The sequence below is a fragment of the Diprion similis genome, chromosome 2 (genome assembly GCF_021155765.1).
Source record: "Diprion similis isolate iyDipSimi1 chromosome 2, iyDipSimi1.1, whole genome shotgun sequence".
NCBI classification, from domain to species: domain Eukaryota; kingdom Metazoa; phylum Arthropoda; class Insecta; order Hymenoptera; family Diprionidae; genus Diprion; species Diprion similis.
In genome coordinates this window covers 7,545,072-7,566,659 of record NC_060106.1, presented here as the reverse complement: position 1 = coordinate 7,566,659, position 21,588 = coordinate 7,545,072, and positions in this window count along the sequence as shown.

The window sequence follows — 21,588 nt, the reverse complement described above, 5'->3', positions numbered from 1 at the left end:
TAATGCATACACCGTGTATATGCAAGTAGGATGGATGCATCGCTTTTAGCCAATTTAGTATGGGATGCGGCCGTATCGGTTGATCCATTTGTGGTGCACGTAGTATAATTATATTATATGAACGAGGACGTCGTCATTAATGACACCAAACTGTTTGATCAGCTTTTATAATTGTTAACATTGGGTTTTAAATAATTGAAGTGTAAAATGTTACGTTTAATGTTATCTGTAAGGTATATATACCATGTTCTGCTGAACAATTCGATAATTGGTCAGATTTATAACACTTGAATCAACTTATAATTAAACATTTTACAAGTGTGGCTAAGGATATGGTCTCGTGGCCACGAATAGTGCCTCTACCATATATGTATTGCGGAAGTCGTACGTGCTGAGCTAACAATAAATCTGCGATAAGCTGGCCTATGTTTAATGTTTAAGATAGCCATAAGATGTCCGATGAACGTCTTTTTGACACCCAGAACTAGAAACAGACGATCTTCAAATTTTTCTTACTATGGTCTCGATGTCATGGAGACATTTTGGAGGTGATCTTACAATTCGAATTTCGATGGCAATTTATATCCGATATTAAAAATATTCGATACCCCACGACGAGTGGGGTAAAATCTTCTCCTCTTCTTAGTATGTAAGGATGATTGTCATGTAACTACAAAATGGTATAAGGAGGAGGGGATGGAGAAAGCAGCCTGAATTAAGATATTTGAAGAGAGGCGTGGATAGCCTCCTCACATGCACTTAGGACATGTGGCAATTTCACTGCACCGACAACGAGCGTGGAAAGATGGTTACCTACGGTCGGCCTTTTTGAAAATACTCGACACGAAAACAGATAGAGAAGGGATTTTTAAGAAAACGGTCGTGCCATCAAGAACCGTTCGACCTTTCTTGACCATCTGTTTCCTTTCATCGTAATTCCACTAAATTGTGTTATCGTTCAACTTTGGTTTTGAACACATTCTATAGTTCGTCAGCACGGTAGGTAGATATTATGCATAATTATTGTACCCAGCAACTATCCTGACCAATATATCCATCCTACCAGGTGAAAATGAACCAACAAACCGAGTGAATAAAAGTAGGTAAACATATTTCATGGGTGATGAACCTTTTTTAAGTCGAAGACATGGCTTTTCTGTGACAGTCAGCATGTTTTAGTGGAAATGACTTTTTTTCTAACAACCGCTTAGAAAGTTCAACTCTCAAAGCCTGTGGAGCGCATTCATAAAATGTCCTATTTCGAAGCAGTGCGATAAAATAACGTTGGCGCATGCTCACAATTAAAATGCTTAACGTTAACACGCTAGAGCTTTATTTGGCTCGTTTACACTTCCGAACAATTCAAATTTCAACAAAGTCGAGCGACCTGTACGTCATTTTTAAACATGGAATTAGTTTGTACTACGGGTCCAATAAAGCGAGATGCACAACCGCTTTTATCACTGATTTTATATCTATATACATCAACCGTATTCTTAATCGAACCAACGATTTCGACGATGTTGGAAATATTACAACTGGTATAGTTCCGCTAACGGATTGCATTCATATAGAGCTTGAATGAAAGCTCATCAAAACTACATTCTAAATAAAATTGTCAATTATCGCGTTTATATGTAATAATATTTTCACCGCACAAGCCAAAGGCTTCTCTTCGTTATAGGAGAATTTTTTCTTCAGTCTACTTGGCGCGAGAGGCGATTTAAAATATGCTTACAATTATCTTATTTGACTAGTATTCTTTAACTTTCGCTTGTTATATTATTAATCTATTCTCTCCATGTGTAGTCGCATAATTCGTATTCTTTACTTATTGAATCATTTGATTTTCTTGTATTTATTTAACTCTCCATAAATTATATTTACAATTTGCATACGTAAAAGATCACCCCAGCTAGTAACGTTACATCGCTAAGATCTTTTTAGAAAAAATCGATTTTCTTCTTAAATTACCCTACTGCAAGTACTGTAAGTAATACTTTATATTGTTTAAGGATCGAAGAAAAAACTCTCAGTTTTCTTGACCAAAATTGATTTTTTAAATATTGTAAAACATCGGCAAAGCGAAAGTACCAAAGGACTTCACGAGGAGTTTGTAAAATGTGTTGCATGATATTCATCGCAAGTGGCTAATTAGGGTTAAAAAAATACGTATATAAAAGCGTAGCTCTGTAGCGCTTAACGGTTTAATCGTCAGCTTTCTCAAATCTATCGTTAAGGGCTCATGGTAATCTTTTTTTATCGACCGAGCCAGCTGAGTTTTATTTTGGCATATTATTAATAAACTGTTAAATAGAATTTGCTCAAATTTCGGTAGGACATACATAACATTTTCATCGAAAAACCTAAAAAATACAAAAATACTGAAGATATAGCCTCTGAATATACCTATAGACTGCGTGTGCCTAAATTTGAAACTATATTCTCAAATCAAAAATGGTGATATTACACTTTTCAGTGAAACGTGTATCTCTTTCTTGGCCAGAAAAATGCATAAAAAACAATTTGAGGTGAATGGCCATGTTTCAAGAGTTTTTTCGCTGTAATTCTTCATATGAAAACTAAAGATTTTATTCTGATTTTAAGCATCATTTTCGTAAGGGGCCCACTTTGCTCAACCCTCCCCTATATTGTCTGCCAAAACTTCTGACCGTAATACCGTCTCACCTCGAACCCATCTCGCAGTTACCTTCAAATCGGTTTATTTTTTATTCGCATTGGAGAAGCGAGTGGGGCTTGAAAAACAGGAAGTTAGCAGGGAGGGCGGCGGGTGAATCGCGTCGTTTTTCCAAAAACTCGGCCAAGATTGATCCAAGGTTTCGTGAGAACGAAGGGTCGACAAAGTAGGTGCGGTTCCGCAGCACCTCACCTCACGTCGCCTCTCCTCCACCCTCAGATCTAGCATCTCTAGCCTCGCTCTATCCTCTCCGACGGAATAACGACGGGCATTACTCTCCGGGAAGTAAGACCACTTAATTACACGCTTGCGACTATTCGTTAGACCTTCGTATAGAGTTCGGCTAATTGCCTCGACTATCACACTCGCCCGCACGATTTTCTCTCCCTCTTTTTCCCTCTCTGCAAGCTCTTCGCTCTGCAGCCTCAACTCCGTTTTAAAGTTTTTATTCAAGACGTGTCGGAAAATGGACTCTGCGGTGGAGGCTGTGCCTACCTGCTTAAGGTTCCGTTGAAATTTTTCAAAATTGATGTCACATGCTGGAATGAAACGACACGTTTTTACATACACAAGCATAATGGAGGAAGAAACGGGGGTTGGAAAACAGGGGAGACACTATAAACACCTCGCTTAAGAGTTACGAATTCTGGGAGAGAGGTGAGGGAGAGGGAGAGGGAGAGGGAGAGGGAGAGGAAGAGGAGCGGTGAGCTGCGGCTTTGAGATGAAGGGAACAACGACGAACCAGCTACGCAGAGAGTGAGTGGGAACGAGGGAGCGAAGAGAAGGGCCAGAGAGAGAGAGGTGTGAGGATTTTCCCGTCTTCGCGGTCTCACCGTCAGCCTGAGCGCTGAACTCGCCATTTTCGAGGGATTCTCGTCGGCTTTACACTTTTCGAACCGAAAGGGTTACGAGGGGTGCAGGGTGAACGAGCCAAGGGAAGCCGCGAAACCCGGCTTGATTCCAACATCAATCCCAAAGTAATCATCCTTTTACGACTTTAACGAATTAACTTGCCTACCTCGGTGAACAGTCAATTAATATTTGAACATTACAAAATCCGGGGAAATTCGACCGCAGACAAAATCAGGGGAAAGTTGAAAAGGCAAGAGAAGGAAGCTGGTTGGGGAATGCCATTTATTCGTTAAAGACGTAAGTGAATAACTTGCCTATTTTGGAGGAATTATCGATATCCTGCCCGTCGCTCGTTTTTTTTTTTCTCTTTTTTGTCTTCTTTATTCTTTATCTAATCTATTTCCGTCTCTTTATTCCTTTATTCTGCACCCCTCGTTGGCTTCCGTCTATCCGCTATCGGCACTCGTTCATCCCCACGTTGCAGGGATCATTGACAACAATTCACTGCCACACAATTGCAACTCGACGGAAGAGTAAAGTAGGATAAACAAACCAATCTTCAATAAGAGATAGGTCGTTACTTCGACACCCTGCAAATATCCATTACAAGATCCGATTCACTCCCCTACACTTGCTGGGATGTTCATTGATGACTGGAATTATTTCGTAGATCAAAACTTGTGAATATGTAAACTATAATTTGAAGTATCGTCATTGGTAAGAATCGAAAAGGGTATCAATTTTATTGTCAGAAATCGCTTTGGTCTTTGCATATATTACTATCTGGTTCTAGATGCACGAAAATAACTAAATTGGTTTTATGGATGTTTTTATGTATTTATACGTGTCTAGTGGAATTTCGAACCAAAGGCGGAGTCACTCCATCTAAATCTCTTCTCTTTTGCTTCTTTAGTCTCTTAACTACAGATTCGGCTTGTCGCGAACTCTTAAGATGCTCAGCTTAGTTCGTAATCCTTTATAAAACAGGATTGGAGACGGGCTGAAGACGAACAGCGAGTAGAACCGCTTTGAAAAGGATTTCGCGAGAATAACGAGTTGCTGAAATAAGATTATTTGTGAGACTCTTCATTTACTTCATCTTGAGCAAGAAAACTGGTAAATAAAATCTAGCTTATTTAGACAACGGACACCAATGGTGATAACTATATATAACCATATCACTATACCCATTCACTAAACTCAATTTCACACTTATTAAGATCGGTTATTGTTCATTAAGTTTTGACTCCAGAATTACTCTTCAAATCTATTGGCTTCGTTGTCTCCAATAAAAATTGATAATCTTCGCTTTGTTCAGTTACATATTGTTACGACAGATGTGCGAACAAATCGAAGCAATTCGGGTTACAATTGTGCCGATCATGGTCTTTTCGAATTCACAGGTATAATCCTTATCATACATGAGGGAAGTGAGTCACACGACAATATTATGAGGGTAGTTTTATTGAAAGTGAAGTTACAGTTTCATAATCAGTTATAACGACTATAACAAAGCGTTGAAGTGTCAATTCTTGATATATTTAAAATTCTTACGAAGCTCACGATAGATACCATCGATTACCGTTCATGGCGAGAACGCGTTCAAGCTGAATACTGTGCTTTTTATTTGATTAAACAAACAAAAATAATTTCTCTTGGATATGTAAAACAAAATGAGTAATGCTAGTAGTTTACATTCAATCAGTGAGAGCAATCTTTCGTCAGATGAATAGACTTGCAAGTGAGTTTCTTTTGCAGTGTACGCAGAGAATGATTGCTAGAAATTATTTTCTCTGAAGTAATTAGCAAGCTCGATAATTTTATAAAATCTTCATCAATAGTAGGCAAGGGTTTTTGTATTTTGCCCATACACTGAAAAGCACAAATTGAAAGCATAATATCCGACACTCTTATGAAGCTACGTTTGGCAATGCAGGCTACTTCAGATGTTGCGTCCAAATAAGCAGCATGGAGTAGAAGTGGTTTCTACTTTGCCGACAAGTGATGAGCTTGATCAGTTATCAAATCCTGTCGGTAAAGAAACAAAAGACACTCGATGCTCTGCTGGTAAGTATTATTCCAGCTATTGCCATGGGCATAGTAGACCAAAGATCAACAATTGATATTCCAATTTTATGCGTGGATGATTTACGAATCGGCAAATGGTCAAGTATTGGTGCCTGGTATTTGGAGAAGTAAGAGGTCGACATGAAAATTTGGTTGCGATATTGTCGGGAGAGGAAATTGACGTCGAAATGATAGTTAGTCGACAGCTAATCCAAAGCGTCATTGTTATCCGCTGGTGATAAAACAATTGGAATTAGAACATTCGCATAATTGTATAGATATTTGGTGCAGGGAATAACCGTGAAATTCAAAATATCGACAATTATTTCGAAGTTAAAATGTACCTTGTTGAATTGCTCCAGGAAATCGAAGTGACGACTAGAGCCCAATAACGTAAAAGTAATAATAGATAAGTAAGTGGAATTAGAAAAATGTAGAATTATTTTATCCATTGAACCGAATTCAAAACTGGTGTATTCACGATATCTGCAAAAACCTTACAATCCAAGTGTACAATGAAATCTCCATGATAAATTGATGTGATAAACAAAACACTCGCGTCTAAGTTATCGATAGAGTTAAAAATCGACACTGACGGAGAAAATGGGTGAGCGAATTAACAGAGGGTAGCGAAGTAGCTTATCGATTTTTCAACCCTCAGCCCGTAAAAAGTAACGAACCTATACGAGCTCAACAGATGGAGCTGTCGTACCAAAACCAACTACCTGCAGTTTTGCCGCCAATAGAAATTCTTCTGTTAAACATTTTTCATGTAATAATTGCGAGCGAATCGACTAGTAGAGAGTGTCGTCAATAATGTGCACAAGGTGGTTCTTTGTTGAAAAACTTCAATAAATATAATAAAACAAAAATGCTGTTCCAATCTGTTGGGATTATAATTGCAGTGCTTACTATACAAAATTTGAAACTGAAAAACGTATCGAAATCATCGACGAACATAATGTAAAGTTTGAGATAGAGATAATAGCAAATTAGCATCAAAATTATATTATGATTAAGGGACTCAATCAAAATCCTCCAACGTAAGAATAAACAGTCAGAGTATTCTTAGACTTTTGCACCTTGAAAATATAAGCTTCGTAAAAATTAAATCTTGATATTTGGACAGTGTCTTTGCAATGTTTATACTACCTTATAAAAATTTTCACAGAATTTGTTAACAATTCTCTAGATCATCAATTAGTTCAAATCATAGTCTCAGTCTACTGAATTACACGAAGAAACGTGTTTACGAAAAAAGTCATTGAAAAGACGTTGACACCAATGAAGCTGAAGTTAGTAACGTTAACGTAACGAAACATTAGGGTAAACTCATTATTACGCAAGTTTAGAATGACTAAAGAAGCTGGCTTTTGAATATTAGAATATGTTTTGTTTATCATGGTTTACTAAATTTCGGACATTGCTAAAGATGCGAAGTATCTAATGTATATTATAATGAAGTATAAAATGCAGATTTCAGCATCTGGCAATCGATAAATGAAATCAGCAATTTCAAATAGTTGGAATAATCAGAGATTAGCAAACATCTTATTACTACACAGCTTTACTTAAGTTCGTCTATTGCTGTCATGGGTTAGATTGATTAATAACTTCTCTTAAAAAGCGTAAAATTTACTGTCTCAACGATTTTTTTTTGAACTGATAATTATCGACTTTAAGGACGCAGAACGTAAGAACCGCACAAAAATTGAAATTGGTTCCACAGAAACATTGAATCTCTGTCTCACGAAAGCATGCAAAAAATTCAGCATACAAAGAAAATTTGAGATCAATTTAAGGATAACTATAAGGACTCCGACTTTAAAAACTTCTCCGCTAAAAATAGCCTGTAAACCAACTTCTTTCAAGTTAGATTCCTGCAAGACGTCAACAAGCAAGTGTAAAGGGTGTTCAAATAATGGTTTACGAGCAAAAAATGAACACTCGAACTACAAAGAATAAATGTTTTTGGATAAAAGGGACACGTGTCACAGATCGCAGATAGGATAGGCAGATAGGACGTACCTTGCAGGAAAATCAAAAGTAGGTCCTGCAATTACCGTTACAAAATTCAATGTAGGTAGTCCAGACATCGGATCAGCACTGCAGCTCTTTTTCATTGAACAACTGTCGTTAAACGTGATCTTCTGAATATACACGATATAGATAACTCATGTTATCTTGTGTAACAAAAATCCCTTAATGTCTGTTGTATTTGCATTGTTGCATTAATTAAGTGCTATACCATATCAAAATTGAAAATTTTTTTCCGATACATTTATACGGGACGTATACATATATTACACTGAATTCGATAGCGACGAGGCGACAAGTACACTGCACCTTTACCAAAAGTATTTTATTTATGTATTCGCACCAGACAATGGCACATTCATTCCCTCCGTAACATTATTCAGCGCATAACTTATATGTATACAACATCAGACCGTCCCTGACAGGGACTGTCAAAATATTTTCTCTCCATTTTGTGGCATGAAGCCAGAATAACAGCAGAGTATACACACAATACACATCCAGAATAAACATCCGTAATCTGCGACAATTATTTCGGACCATGACAATTGTAATCCCAGAATATGATTCGGAGGAAGGAGTAAAAAAATCATTAACTTTTTTCACGAGAAAAATGTTGACAGTTGGGTTTGTTGGGTGTAGCAAAGCACCTCCGCGTGCGTTAAATGACCTGAAAATTGGAGACCCCATAGACCGTGCCTGCCATGTATCACTGAAAACTGGTAGGGGGAAGATTCGCAGCAATATCATCCCCGACGCGACGCGACACGGCGACGAGAAACAGATTATGCAAACAAGATGTTGGCGTATACACCATTCTTTTTTCTAATAATCCCCAAGATTATCCCTCATCCCCCTCAGCGACGGAGACGGGAAAGCTGGAAACCCGGGATGATAAAATATTGTGGAAATTTTATATCTCGAAAGATAGAAGGACAGAGGGGCTGAAGTTGGAAATAAGCCGAGAAAAAAGGACGGAAGAAAGATGATAAGGAAAGGGACCGCAGTAAGAGGGGTCGATTCATTCTAATTCAGTTCTGAAGGCTACAGCGTGTCCAACAGCTCGTATCTTTAAGGCTGGGGGGCGGTCGGTCGGTTTTCTCCTCGAGCTTAAGGCTAATATTTTTCGCCAAATCCTCCCACAGTGCATAAGAGCCGCCGGGCCTGAACTCTATAGTCGTAACAAACTGAGAGCCGTCACCGTAAATATCATAAACGAGACACTCGACTGATTTCAACAAGATACAAAAGAAAATGAACGGGAACGAACCGGTGCACGTTTTGCTCGCGATTGAGGCGGACGTGCGGGTTTCACCGCGTGAAGATCATCAAAATATCCCATTATAAGGAACGCTTAGAAGATATTTCGAGCACTAAAATCGGGTGCATTCAAAAAATGCAAACTGAGTACGTACGGAGTGCGCGCGTAGATTCACAAAGAGAAAATCGGTAAATTTGAAAGGTTTTCTTTGTGAGACTCTGACTAGGAATGCACTTCTGTACTCTGTACAGACTTGCGAAAGCAGCCTTGTTGCAGCTGACCACCGCAGGTCAAGCCCATGTAATGCAGAGAGCCTTGTACGTAATCCGGTGTAGGTAAGAACATCCTTTAATCGTTCACTGCAGCGTGCCGTAAAGCGATCATCCGGTCGCTTGATTCCATCCGAAATTCTCCTTGAGATCGTTACGATTTTCTCGAACGTCTCACGACTGTGCAAAGACCATGGCTTCGGGTCTTCAGCACTTTTTCATCACCTCAAATTCTATTAATATGCATTTTTGAGTATGACATAAGCTTTCGAGTTTTCTGGCTATTGCTGCCGAACTATTTTCTCCCAATATTTGTGAAGACTCTAATCAGAATATATTACTTTCAGACTTCAAGCCATCACAATGAAGTTCTCGACAAGTATCTTCTTGACAAAACAAACTTAAAACGAAAACGTATAAAAAGATCACACGACTAACGGAACCTCGAGTGTATCCCTATCCTATCGTGTCCACCACACTAACGGTAGCGCCAAGTGTCCATGACTACTGAAAACGATGTAACGAACGTAAATATAGAGAGGATATTTTCATATCAATGTCCACGTGATCCAAGTGGCATTTGAAATTTTAAATTTCTACTTTGTCATAAAAATTCAAGTCGCAACTGTTGGAAACCATGCTCAACGAGACCCAATAAAAATGGAATTTTTCTGTACAACGCCTTTCAAAGGCAGTATTTCACTCAATGTAATCGAAACTTGAAAGGAAACTTGTTATTTTGTCCTGCAAACTGTTGTATAGTGCGAGAACACTATACATATTTCTAACGTGCGTACACCCTGAGAATATTCATCTACGAAGGTTGATATCCGCAAACTCATTAACGTTTTCGCTGCGTAAAAGTGTCTGTCTGTTAATCTCATTACTGTTTCACGACAAACTGATCACTTATCTAGTAAAAGATTTCATGTATCATTTTACACATATCCAGAAACACTATAATGATGGCGATAACACGTGCCTTGACGAACGATTAAACATTATCTGGACAAAGATTCCCGGTCAATTTCGAAAACTGCGATCAACCTCCATCAATTCCACCCAGTAGGTATCAGCATTCAAGCAAAGTCGCGAACTATTCTCTAGTGACTATGAGCGAAGAGGAGCCGTTGTTGTGCCGGTGATGAATGGGATGGCTGTGAATGGAGATTGGGGCTCACGCCTAATGTCCTCCCGCGCACCGACACAACAAGATACTTAGTGCCATCCATCCAGGACAAGGCGGCGCCAGTACGACATGTGCGCTCGCCGGAGCGCAACCAGTGCGTGGTGGTTGCCTCGAATTACCCTGCCACCCCAACGCGACATGTCCACCGGCTCAACGTTGCCCGGGAGAAGCCCGGGACGGTCGGTACCGGTGATGGCATACGGCTCGTAATATCTCTGCAGGGACCAAAGCGGCGGCCCACACGTATGTCCTCGGTAACGTCATCGGACCCGTTTCAGTCCACTGCAGAAAGCCTACAGGTTCGCTATCTTGACCGTAATTGTGAGCATCGGCCGCCTCAAGCTCGGGCAAATTATCGCCTGGGGTCTTTCGTCCCTCGACGTTGAGAGACGAAGAGCTCAAAAGCTCGAGAAGAGGCTCTTGAAACCACTGCAGAAGAAGAGTCGGCGCGTGCATGATGGCAGTGGTGAAAGGGAGGCTCTTCAAACCGATTGTTATATTTGTAATAATTAGACGAGGACCAGGCTATAGTGAGGCGGATACAATGTCGAATCATACGTGGTTGGTTGGTTGGTTCGGATTCGGTGCGTTGTACCTGGCGGGATTATTCATTCTGAACGACTGGATGCGGCTTGTCGATGCTTCGCTGGGAAGATATCGACCGATTCCATCCACGACGAGACAGTTCTATACGTGTCTTCCTGATTATACCGGATTAAACCCGCGGTTTATAGGTATGCATGCGAATCCAGACTAGCTCCCGCAAACTCCCATCCGACAAGGCTATTAGCATTTAGACTGGCTGTCGCAACTTTTTGTTTTTCCTGGCGTTGGCGGTTGGAATGCATACCGATGTGGGTGCCTCCGAGGACGTGGATGCTGCGCGCGCACACCCTCACGTCCCCTCGTGTAACCAACGGTCGTCGATATGTGAGCAATTGTGCACACCTACCCCGCGTACCATCACAGGCTATCCACATACATACCCGTTTCTACGAATGACGTACGTACAGTGTATACGCATAGTGCACATGCTTCCGTGTGTTCTGACTAGGAGCTTTTGGTCTTGTGTATATGGGCAATTCCTCTACTGTTTGTGTGACTCTCGAAAGTTCAAAATCAGAGAACAAATAGGTGCCCAGGTACCTACTTGTGTACATGAGAGCACATGTGCTGATGCTGCTGTTCCTGCTCTGATAATCGCACGGTTCTGCACTGGTTGGGCTGCCTTACCTTTGTATACCAGTATTTCACACGTCGCATCGCGTATCAAAGCTTCTCTGCCGACGGTAGTGTAAGATGTGTTTTTTGAGTCTGATTATTCAAATGAAGAATTTTTTAGCTTTCAATGCTTTCAGGCATGGATAGTCATCAGTGCATTTTTGCGATATATATGAGCTTCAACCACACGTCAGGTTAGCCGATTTATTTACAGTTGTTGCAAAGCCTCTTCGTATCAAAGTGTAAAAATATTGAAAACGAGTTTGTTTCTTGAACCGAATATTATATGCATATATGGAAAAAACTTCCAGTTATTGGAAACCGCAAATAGATGTTTTCGTATCTTTATGGAGCTACTTTATTGCATTAAAAAAACCAATGTATAACTCACAATACATATAGTTAACTAAAGATTACCTAACTTAAACTAATAATGCATCATCTCAGAGTGTGATTACCACCCTTACTCTGTTCGTGAAAGAACGTTAACTGTTTATTCTCCCCATTTCTATTATTATTACTCGACAATCTCTAGTGTTAATTCGATACGTATACTACAGACTAAAACGTGAATGTTTTTGATTATTTTTCTTCTCTTTTCTAATATAATACGTAAACCTCTGTTTGAGATATCGGAACAGTGAATGGGATCATTGAGCGAGATGATTATTGGCCGTAAAGAAGGCGAGCCGAGGGTAAAAAAAAAAAAATATACACTCACCCATGTCGGAATAGCCTATATGTGTTTTGAGGTACATATTGGTAGCCTGCATGTGCAGTGGTGTAGGACGGGGGTATGCGTTTTCATGTGACGATGTAAACGCTGTGATATAGCTATACTATATCGGAGTGTGGTAGGTGCTTGCGTATATCCGCCGGAATACTCACATCGTCGCAGAAGATACCTATTAAAGGCATCTCTTCGCGAAGCTCTGGCGTAACCATGGTTACCCGGGGTGAAACAACCCTCTAATAGCCGGGGCGGCGCCTACACCGAAACCCTAATAGCCCTATCTCGCCCTTGCCTCTACCGCCGCCTTTCCAACTCGACTCACCGCCATCACCGCCACCACCACCTTATTCCTACGCGGTGCCGGGCCAACCCGCTGTGTGTTTATTTGATGCCTTTTCCCTCTCTATTAGACTCTCGTTTCAACATTTTCTGATTAGCAATTTGTCATCCACCTTAATACGTCTCGCCCATTCACCGACCCCTCAGTCTGCAGTATTAAGAACTTAGTCTAAATCGAAATCTTAGATCCCAACCCCATGAAATCTACGCAGAAAGGATTTTGACAAAAACCGGAATATGTTGCAGGTTCTTCGCAGCTGTCTTTTGTAATAATTAACCTACACAAAGATACAGACGAGACTCTCGTATCGTTCCGCTAAACTATGATGCTTGGGGCTTGTTGTTATGTGTACAGAGTATTCGGGGCAATTACTAGGCTAAATGAGCCAAAGGAGATATACTATTTCAATATTTTCACTAATTCTCTAAAATACTGTATCTGAACCGAGAGGATCAATCGTTTCAAATAATCCGGTTCACCTTAAAATGATAATTTTTACTCAAAATGCCTTGATTTGAGTAAAGAAACATTTTTTAGACGATTTTCAGATGTTTCGGACGTGTTTCAGAAATTGATTCTTTTTCCAAAATTTACGATTTTTTCGCAATATGAAAATAATTCTACAAATAAATAGCGGCAATCGATTTGTCAAAAAGTTTTGCCCATATTTCATATACTTGACAATTATTTAATATATCGTATATCTCGAAAGAATCGTAAAAAAAAAACGAAAATCTTATTTATTTCCTGTGATTCTATCAATCATGTATATTACATCGTCGGTCGCTGAATGGTCAAAAAAACTAAGATCTGCATAAGATGTAATTTCTCACTAATAAAATTCCTACATGGTTGTAAGCATGTTCATAAATGTTACAAAAGCATTATTTTTTTATTAGATTTCAATATTCCTTCTCGACATTTCCGTGTTCTTTTTTCTCTTCAATACCCATCGAGGAATTGTAATTCGACTTTTCGATATTTCCAAATAAATGTAAAAATTAAGCAATCATGGAATAGAAAAACACTTGCTATATTATTTTTCGGAGTTCATAAAAAAATACCATAAATTCAACTCCAATCTCGATTACTAAGTTACTTTTAATGGTATCTCTTATCGTTTTCTATTTTTTGCCTCAATCTGACTATATTCTCACTAAATTTTATGGTCCAGTGTGGCACTCATTTCGAATCAAGCGACAGTTTTTCGAGGAAGCTGTTGCAATTAATTGCTCCACAAATTTTCACTTCAAATTATTATCTGCTAACAATTTGTCCCCGTTTTGACCAAAATTTGAAAATAACTGAAAATACGTCGCATAACTTTACTTTTTGAAAAACGTTGGGTCTGACCTGAAACTTGTGTTAACTGAAAAGATTATTAAACAATACTTATCGTTGGGAGATGTGGATATTTTGTTCTTTTTTTGTACGTGCAACATTTGCAAGATTTTTTAATTACTACCGACCCGGTCGATCCTAAGGGATGGTCGAATTTATTGGGGCATGAATTTACGAACCGCTAACCATCGTCGTCTCCGTTCGATGTACTTTTACGCTTGTTGACTTGTTTGGATTGTTTCGTTTGTTCGCCGTTACTTCTTCCTGTTTTTTTCCTTTATCCTTCCACGCACTATAGAAAATCATGCGATCCCGAAGAGAACTTGAACAATGCACGAATTATCTCTAAGCCTTGGGAGTTTTCTTCTCGATTTTGAAAACGCCACGTAACCGGATACTACGACACGGATGAACGCTCGGAGGGAAAGACATTAGATTGTAATTTCTTCTACAAGGGTACTTTCCGGGATAAGTAAATCCGTTAAGTCGAGTTTGTGTTATTAGTTAAGATATTCAAGGTGATATTTTATTTGAGAAAACAACTATAAATATCAACGAAAGCAAATACATTAATAATACCAATTAATTCATGCATCTGACCAACCATCAATTGCACAAATGCAATCAGGAACTTGGATTTACCAATTAAAATTAAAGAAGAAATATACGTGGTTGCAATTTCAGAAATTACAAGGGGATTCCGATGAAAGTATTTACAATTCCCCGACAAAGTGGGACAACAAAACGGCAATTACGTTCACAGCATTCCGCCAGAGGCTAAAAAATTCACAAAATTATATCAATCTTTTAAATCACCCATTTGAAGTACGGCGCGAGTCTACCAATACAGTCATATACAACGCCAGCCTATCACAGTAACCAATGAATATAAGAGAAACATAGCCAGTGTACGAGAAGTAATGCAAAAAATATCAATTACTGTTTATACAATACATCCTCAGCTTTTCAGCCTCGTAATTATAATAGCGATCTTCAATTGCTTTGATTAAAATCTGTCTCGCAATAATTTTATCGCTCGAGTATCAATCCGTACAAAAGGAGACCAAAAAAAGCATAATCGATTCGAATCGCACGTTTGTCAATAACTGATGTGATTTTTTTTTTATTCTCATAAACAACTACGAGTTTGGCAAATTACGATTCCGAATCGCAACAGAAAATCTCGTTGGATATTACAGTGGCACGTGATCCCGTATCGATTTAGTCACTAATTCACTCGTGAATGCAGCAGAACACTGAGGCCACCGGTTTCCCCAATCATGCACATCGTCCCGCAACCTAATCCGCGCAAACAATAGCGTGGCGCAAAACGTCCACCCTACAAAGAAGTGATAAAATCTTTAGGTAATATTAGAGGGATTATTTTTGAAATAACTGTAATGATCGATACACATAGTTAAGAAAAAAATCATGAATTTAAGAGGTTATCTTTGCGACTGGATTGTGCAGAAGTATTCATATTGTACGTATACACTTAGAGAAAGGCGATCAGTCTGATCGTGAAGTGATATTAGTCGCTTTTCCCGCGATCTAGCAAAAAGATGTATAAGAAATGTGAAAGCCTTATTATAGTTGTTCACGAATTTAGTTTCGTAATTACGAATTACGAATTTGAATGAAGTGAGGGCTGTGTTGAAATCTTTTACCTACTCTTTTATCTTGAAATTCTTACAAAGGAATTTAGAACGATTACCCCAAGGCAATTGGCCGTAATTTGTAAATACCTACGGAGAAAAATGTCGAGGTAAAATAATTACGACTGTTAATTGTTGCAGGAACTCCGGCGTAAGGTACGATAAAGATTAATATTTGATAACGAGTTTGCTACGCAGGAAAGAAACACAAAAAAAAATAAGTTAAAGAAATGGAACACCGAGTAATACCGGGTGTGACGGAAAAAAGAAAGCGTACAACAATGGAAGAAGTTCAACGAAATAAACAAGTGCGCGTCGACGATCGGACGGTATTAAGTATACTTGTTATAAAAGTGCCCCCCGAGCGTGAAGGGTCCTTCAGAAATTAGCGCGACACGTGATCCCATCGAGAGCCAGTCGGGCGCTCGAGCGTTGCACAACAATAAGATCTACCGTATCGATGCAAACGCAGCAGCAGCAGCAGCAAAGGGTAGCAGCCACCCCAAACCATGGCTGGTATTCGTACGAGCCTCGGGTAATGGGCATTAGCAAAGTGTCGTGTTACCTACCAGCCTCTAGGAGAGGAGGAGGCCTACGCAGCGGGGTAGCGATAGCAGTAATTATAATAACAGAAGAGAAGCGACGGCGGCAACAACAACAGGAACTACTACAAGACGCGAACGTTTGGTCTACGATGATGGTCGGTCGCATGGTATCGAACCACACGTTCTACACGAGTTGTTTATCAGGCTGGAAGGTTTTAATTGGATGAACGGTATGAGGAAACGTATATCGGGCAGGTCTCAATCGTCCAACCGATGAGGCGAAGGATGATTCAATGTGCTGGATATCTTCGACCGCATAATCCGAAGTAACCGTGAAAGAAATTTGGAACAGCAATTATTGGGAGCCAACAATCGAGCGAGAAGAAACGAAGATGTAACCCCAAAACGTGTGAGAATCGAATCTGTAGCGTAAAAACTCCCTGAATACCTTCTGTGTAAGTAGCTGCTTCCCCGAGCTACGATAACCAACTTAACTAAGAACTAATCACTTTTGACACCAGATCTGGTGTTTTTAGGACTTGATTTTAGGTAAGTAATATTGGTAATTTAGACAATTCGACAGAAATTATTCTTAATACTCTTTTAGTTTTTCAAATGTTTATTTTTGTAACTTCACAATTAAGAAATTCATATAATACTACTAACCAAATTTGGTTTTTGTTTTCTATTGAAGATATATAATAGTGTTTTTTTTTTTTCAAAATTTCGGTAGCGCTTTCAGGTGACTTTGACGTACCTATTCGTGTTCGCCATCAGACTCTCCGTCGTTGAGAGTTGGTCGACATTATTCGCAAACACTCCACGTCAAGCAAAAGCTTGCAACTCATGGTTAGCCATAGCTAACCTAGGGATCATTCCTACGCCGAGCCCCTATGCCATACCGGTAACTTAGACAGCTCGTATAACTGCATGAGAGGTGAACTAAGCATCAAGCGAGTGGCGGTAACGGCGACGGCGGGCGAAAAGAGATGAGAAAAGCCACCAAGAGTCGGGTGTGCTCGCGGACGAGTGCACATCTCCGTCAGCATAATAGAGACCCCCCGCGGCAGCTTACCTGCATTTACTAATCACATCGTATAATAGGGAATAATGCAACCCCTGTGAAAAGTGAAGCATACCTACCACTTACTTCTCTTGAGAGCAGATAATCCTCTTACGCCCCGAACACAAAGTAAAATAGAGGTATATCCTCTTCTTCGTTCTGCTATACCACCGCACTTATACATCATCCAACAAACTTGTGTGTGTCACTGTATTTACATGGACGATTATGTACCCATACATTGACGAGATCCGGCTAGTCGATATACCTATACGTACTTGTCCTTATATCGTGTAGGGTGACGACCGACTGCACGCTTGGTAAAGTACATCAACGTATCGATGTTTTCGTTGTGTATGTAGTTTGCACTATGTGGCAAAATCGGCGGAAAAGTAGCTGCAAATTCGGACATGTAAGTTTTTACTTATTATGTATTGGTGCAGAGCCTGTACAATTAGGCGCTTCAAGAGAATAATCAGAGCCATGTTCTCTATAGTTCGTCAAATTAGTTTTCAGAATATTTAATTCGTAACCCAGTGAAGTGATATTGTATGATCGAAGCAAAATGAATTGTAAAACTGGAATATTAAGGCTCATGATCACCGTTTTCGAGTTCAATCTGGAGCAAACGGATTTCGTCTACTATTGCATTACGATTATTTTTTACATCAATTTTTACCCATTAATACCGCTTCGTTGAAATGTAAAATTAATTCGAATTCTAAAAAGACAGTGCAGATTGATGTTTCTGAAGCACCAAGTATACTTTTGGAAGAATGAAATCTTGGTCTATATTTCTATACGTGCTGTGTATCGAGTGGTGTCGTATAGCCAACAGTCGAGTGTACGAGTAGCTATTATGTACGGAATTTGCAAAATCTCTTAAGCGCCCGAACAAATTGACCCAAATCTGTATGCCTATATACTCTGTGAATTGGTGCGGTTTCCTCGATTCTTCCACCACCTAGTTACAGCGCTCGATGACAGCGTGTTTATTGTGTATAATACAATAACTTGAGAAGACCAAACCGTGTTTGGTTTTTCTTAAAGAAAACGCTTCTGGCTCACCAGAAGCTAAGACCCCAATACAAATTGGCCTGTAACAGTGTTTCACCTACACTCTTTAAATCTACAAGCCGCATATTCTTTTCTAAATTTGTAGTAGTGTATATGTACACAGAATGTAATATTATACTAGAATAGTGAAAATTACTAATACTAAGTAATAGTGAAGTATTTTAGTAAAACGTACTTGTCGTCTAGTTGGCAAATGATTCTCAGAACGTTTTCTTATCATACAACGATTTTCATTAATTGAAAAAAAATCAGCCTTATTGTTAAATAATTAGTGCTCTCAAGCTGTTCGCTAGTAGTTTAAAACGAAACAAACTGATGTACTATTGCGGCTACAGTTCATGTGATTTCTGTAGGACCCCGCGTTTCTATTGTGAGAAAAGCGCAAGCCTAGCGGTGAGTACCGAACTACCTTCGTACAGAATATCTCGGTATATGCAGAGTGTTATGCGTCTTGAAAATACTGTAAATACTAGCCTGAATTAACATCGATCATAAGGATAAACTAACTCGAAATCCGGTCGGTTGATTGATCTGTATAGACTTGGGAAAAATCGCAGATTAGGTGAGAAGAGTAATAAGTATTTTTTGCTCAATTTTGACTAGAATGAGAAAGTGTCTATAAGGGGTTTATCAACGGATCGTAATTAAACATGAACGTCTGCACGAGAGAATTTCTGAAACATTTTAATTGGAATAGTTTTGAAACGAAAGGTACCGGGATAACGCGATTATATGTACTTGTGCGAATTATAATCATAACGAAGGAACACTATACCGACAACGGTATATGCAAAGGTATACGTTTCCGCGGTGCAAATAAATATGCGCCACATATACTACAAGTGTATGATATAGACGTTGCTACAACGAGAAACAGGGTACCCAACCCCGGAATTCAACGTTATATACGGGGATGAAAATAATAGGAAAAAGTTTAGTCCTCGGTACTGCAACGCAACGGCGGCGGTTCACTGAGGCTGCGCTTTGTGCAGGGTACAAATATGTTCGAAATACGCGGTACTCGGGGCGCGATGCTCCTTTGTTAAGCACTCGGTGTGCGCCTTCTACGTTGGCACCGCATCCATCGCCGATAGCATACACGATACACCCCGCATTGCATTGCATTGCATTGCATTGCAACCCTTGCAGTTCTTGCAGAAGCGCTGCTACACATTATGCGTTATAGCTATGGTAACGGCTTCTCATACTTATACTCCGGGGTAAAATGCCTATACTGCTCTGACAAAAGTCGCGTGTTTGATCACAGACTCCCAGCTAACTGTGACGTCTTTGAATAAAGTGAGCCCTAGCTTCGTCGATTGTGATTGCGCTTAATGTATTGGCCGATGGAGAGGGATCAAAGGCAATATCCCTATACTTTATCAGCGGGCGAGTGCGAGAGCGAAGCGGCCTGCGGAGCTTTGGTTAACATTTTACTCTCCCCCCCCCTCTCTCTCTCTCTCTCTCTAATTTCTTCATCCTTTTCTATTCCCTCTCTTTCTCTCGTGCTATATCTTCTTTTTACCAATATTTCACATTTTATTTATTCTCTGTGTAAAAAGAAAAAAAGGAAAAGATAAAAAAAAACAAAACACCAATAAAAACATCGGTCGTCGATGAATTTTTCAAAAAAATTGCTCAGCGATGCGAATTTTGGCTTTATTGTTGACTGCCAACAATTTTTTTTTTTTTTTGTTTAATATTATGAAAATTTAAAATACTGTCGTACGTTACTCTATCCACTTCACAATGCGCACGTTGTTTGGTATATTATAGTGTACGAATGTGAAGTATTGCTCGAGCTACATACCTATATTCGTAGACACATGCCGTTTGCAACAAATCCTTATTCACTTGGAATGCTACTATACGTAATAATCTTCTGCACGACTCAGAATCTCGAGCTGCCTTATGATTTTATAACCAGATATAAAAATATCAAATGGGTCGAAGTAAGTGGATAAAAACTAAACCGTCTTCTCCGCTAAGTATTGCTTTCAGTGTGACTAACCCAACGATTAATTATCAGTCACTGTACCTAAATATTTTCTATATCGTAAAATGTCCGAGCTTTCATCTTCAGCATTTATGGCTGTACTTAAAGTTTGAATTAGTAAAAGTGGCGACACTAACTCGATAAGGCAAAAGTGTTTCATACTCGCCAACCTGCGTTTTCTTTCAAAGTAACTGTTGCATCAACGGGATGCTATACTCGATTTCAACGTGGCCTTAGAAATCTTTAAATATCCAAGTCTACGGATAACAAACCAAAAAAAAAAAATAGAATAACAGCTGGATTGTATATGCAATTTTAAAAGAAAATATACAAATACATTTTGATTTTGCGCAAAAATAACGATGTGACATGAAAGATACGAAACCGTGATCGCGATTTCTTATTTTTCATGCTATTTCTTCATTTTTGCATAAAACCGAAATGGATTGGTGTGTTTTTGTTCACGATTTCATGTATAGTACGCTTCTTATGTCCTAGTTCATGTTGCTATGCATAGACTGTAATAATAGCCAAAATAGTATACATTTAACGCAGTCGGTAAGGACTGACTATAGCATCCCCTTAACTGCATGAATAACGTAAACTCGTGTAAGCCCGGGCAATGTTTCGTAACGCGTGAACCAGATTTACCTTATGGGTTGGAATTATAAGGCTTAACGAGAAAATTCATGCAACGCAGACGTTATTAATCTCATACGATTACTTCAGAGGGCACCTTTTATTATATACCAGGCTTTCGTAAATCCGAAAATTAATAGAAAGCCTCTGTCTTGTTGCAGCGGGAGCTTAGGAAGAAATAGTGCAAATAATAATTCGTTTCAGTTAAAACGTAAAGACCTTACGCGTCTGTTCCATCTTACAATATTAATTTAACGTATTACAAGAGATATATGAAATTATATTTTTCCCATATAATAATACAATGCAATAATCCCGCTTTTGAACTATGGCAAAAAATTCACTTCGCAGTCTCCTCTTCGCTTCGAAGTTCCCGAGCATCGATCCTTCAGCAGTGAGTTCGTAGACGGTCAGATATCAGAACGTTTCATCCCGCAGCGTCAAAGCAGGGGCAGGTAATACGTTAAAGTTTTTGATTTACCTCGCCCACGAGGAAAAAGGTCGGCAAGAGATCGATGACAACTCGGTGCACGCCCACGTTATATCCACCTACCCACCTCGCGAGGTTATCGCGAGGGTAGAGCCACAGCAAACGGACTAGCAGC